Source organism: Triticum dicoccoides, chromosome 1B (assembly GCF_002162155.2).
Source record: "Triticum dicoccoides isolate Atlit2015 ecotype Zavitan chromosome 1B, WEW_v2.0, whole genome shotgun sequence".
In the NCBI taxonomy this organism is placed as follows: Eukaryota; Viridiplantae; Streptophyta; class Magnoliopsida; order Poales; family Poaceae; genus Triticum; species Triticum dicoccoides.
Window position 1 is genome coordinate 635053238 of NC_041381.1, and position 3601 is coordinate 635056838.

Below are 3601 nucleotides of genomic sequence, written 5' to 3' on the forward strand. Positions count from 1 at the left end.
AAAAAAGAAAAAAGAAAAAAAAAAGAGAAAGGCCAAAAAAAGAAAGGCCAAAGAAAAAAAGAAAAAAAAGAAAAAAAAATAAAATGAGAGAAAAAGAGAGAAGGGACAATGCTACTATCTCCTTTTCCACACTTGTGCTCCAAAGTAACACCATGATCTTCATGATAGAGAGTCTCCTATGTTGTCACTTTCATATGCTAAGTGGGTATTTTTCATTATAGAACTTGGCTTGTATATTCCAATGATGGGCTTCCTCAAAATGCCCTAGGTCTTCGTGAGCAAGCGAGTTGGATGCACACCCACTTAGTTTCTTTTGTTGAGCTTTCATATATTTATAGCTCTAGTGCATCCGTTGCATGGCAATCCCTACTCACTCACATTGTTATATATTGATGGGCATCTCCATAGCCCGTTGATACTCCTAGTTGATGTGAGACTATCTTCTCCTTTTTTTCCCTCACAACCACCACCTTATACCACCATAGTGCTATGTCCATGGCTTGCGCTCATGTATTGCGTAAGAGTTGAAAAAGCTGAAGCGCATTAAAAAGTACGAACCAATTGCTTGGCTGAAACCGGGGTTGTGCATGATGGGAGTATTTTGTGTAATGAAAATGAAGCATGGCCTGACTATATGATTTTGTAGGGATAAGCTTTCTTTGGCTATGCTATTTTGATAGGACATGATTATTTGTTAGTATGCTTCGAAGCAGTATTATTTTTATGTTTTATAAGCTTTTATCTTGAATCATTTGGATCTGAACATTCATGCCACAATAAAGAAAATTACATTGAGAATTATGCTAGGTAGCATTCCACATCAAAAATTCTATTTTTATCATTTACCTACTCGAGGACGAGCAGGAATTAAGCTTGGGGATGCTTGATACGTCTCCAATGTATCTATAACTTTTGATTGTTCCATGCTATTATATTACCCCTTTTGGATGTTTATGGGCTTTATTTTACATATTTATATCATTTTTGGGACTAACCTACTAACCGGAGGCCCAGCCCGTATTGCTGTTTTTTTTGCTATTTTAGTATTTCAAAGAAAAGGAATATCAAACGGAGTCCAAACAGAATGAAACCTTCGGGAGCATGATTTTTGGAACGAACGTGATCCGGAGAACTTGGAGTGCAAGGCAAGAAGCTTGAGAGGAGGCCAGGAGACAGGAGGGCGCGCCCACCCCCTCTGGACGCGCCCCCTATCTCCTAGGCCCCACAGGCAGCCACCGACGTACTTCTTCCTCCTATATATACGTACGTACCCCGAAAACATCCAGGGAGCCAACGAAACACAATTTCCACCATCGTAACCTTTTGTATCCGTGAGATCCCATCTTGGAGCCTTCGCCGGCGCTCCGTCAGAGGGGGAATCGACCACGGAGGGCTTCTACATCAACACCATAGCCCCTCCGATGAGTTGTGAGTAGTTTACCACAGACCTTCGGGTCCATAGTTATTAGCTAGATGGTTTCTTCTCTCTTTTTGGATCTCAATACAATGTTCTCCCCCTCTCTTGTGGAGATCTATTCGATGTAAACTCTTTTTGCGTTGTATTTGTCGAGATCTGATGAATTGTGGGTTTATGATCAAGTTTATCTATGAGAAATATTTGAATCTCCTCTGAATTCTTTTATGTATGATTGAGTTATCTTTGCAAGTCTCTTCGAATTATCAGTTTGGTTTGGCCTACTAGATTGATCTTTCTTGCCATGGGAGAAGTGCTTAGCTTTGGGTTCAATCTTGCGGTGTCCTTTCCCAATGACAGCAGGGGCAGCAAGGCACGTATTGTATTGTTGCCATCGAGGATAAAAAGATGGGGTTTATATCATATTGCATGAGTTTATCCCTCTACATCATGTCATCTTTCTTAATGCGTTGCTCTGTTCTTTATGAACTTAATACTCTAGATGCAGGCAGGAGTCGGTCAATGTGTGGAGTAATAGTAGTAGATGCAGGCAGGAGTCAGTCTACTTTTCACGGACGTGATGCCTATATACATGATCATGCCTAGATAATCTCATACTTATTCGATTTTCTATCAATTGCTCGACATTAATTTGTTCACCCACCGTAATACTTATGCTATCTTTAGAGAAGCCACTAGTGAAACCTATTTGCATCTTTACTTTTTGCATCTATATTATAAAATACCAAAAATATATTTATCTTATCATATTATCTCTATCAGATCTCACTTTCGCAAGTGGCCATGAAGGGATTGACAACCCCTTTATTGCGCTGGTTGCGAGTTCTTTGTTTGTTTGTGTAGGTGCGTGGGACTTTTGAGGAGCCTCCTACTGGATTGATACCTTGGTTCTCAAAAACTGAGGGAAATACTTACGCTACTATTGCTGCATCACCCTTTCCTCTTCAAGGAAAACCAACGCAAGCTCAAGACATAGCGATGGTCACCAACCTCGAAAGGCGATCCTAGGCCGAGACGCAGCCCCGCAACATCCAGGTTCGTCCATCTGTCCTTCTGATGAGATGCCCTCGATCTCGCCGCATTATTCTCCGCCGAGCTAGCTAGCTAGTTGATCTATGTACTAACCTGCAATGAGGATTGTTCTTGTTTTTTACAATGTACTAAACAAACTTGCATGAAATGCCCACTATTTTGTTTTTGCTCTATTGTTACCAATGATTATTTTTATTTACATTTCAAATGTAACAGTTAGCAACTTAGCATCAAATGGGTTGTTTCTCTGTTTTATTTATTTTTGCGGAAATCTCTTAATTTAGGGTCCCTTATCCAAATAAAAAACATAAGAATGGAGGGGTTTTCATAATGTAGTAAGCATCATTTGTGTCAAGATGCCACCACGTTGTTTTATGGGTAATCAGATACATGATTCTTCGAACGTATCTATAATTATTGATTGTTTCATGCTATAATATTATCAATCTTGGATGCTTTATATGATATTTTATATCATTTTCTGGGACTAACCTATTAACCTAGTGCACAGTGCCAGTTCCTATTTTTTGCTTGTTTTTGGCTTATGAAAAAAATCAGTACCAAACAAAGTCCAAACATGACGAAACTTTACGCTGATTTTTCCGGACCAGAAGGGACCCTAGAAGGTTCGGGATGAGGCCAAAATACCTAAGGGTGTGACGCCCCCGATTCAATCGTACACTAACCATACACGCAAATGTGTAAGATCAAGATCAGGGACTCACGGGACGATATCACAACACAACTCTAGACACAAATTTAAATAATACAAGCTTTATATTACAAGCCAGGGGCCTCGAGGACTCGAATACATAAGCTCGAAAACACAAGAGTCAGCGGAAGCAACAATATCTGAGTACATACATAAGTTAGACAAGACTGCCTTAAGAAGGCAAGCACAAACAAGATACAAATCGAAAAGGCAAGGCCTCCCGCTTGGGACCTCCTAACTACTCCTGGTCGTCTACAGTCTTCACATAGTAATAGGCTCCATTGGGGTAGTAGTAGACATCGACGGGATCAGCTGGCTCCTGGGCTCCGCCATCTGATTGCATTAAAATGGGTATGGGGGAAAAAGGGTAGCAAAGTAGCTGTGAGTACTCATCCAAAGTACTTGCAAGACTTACATCAGAA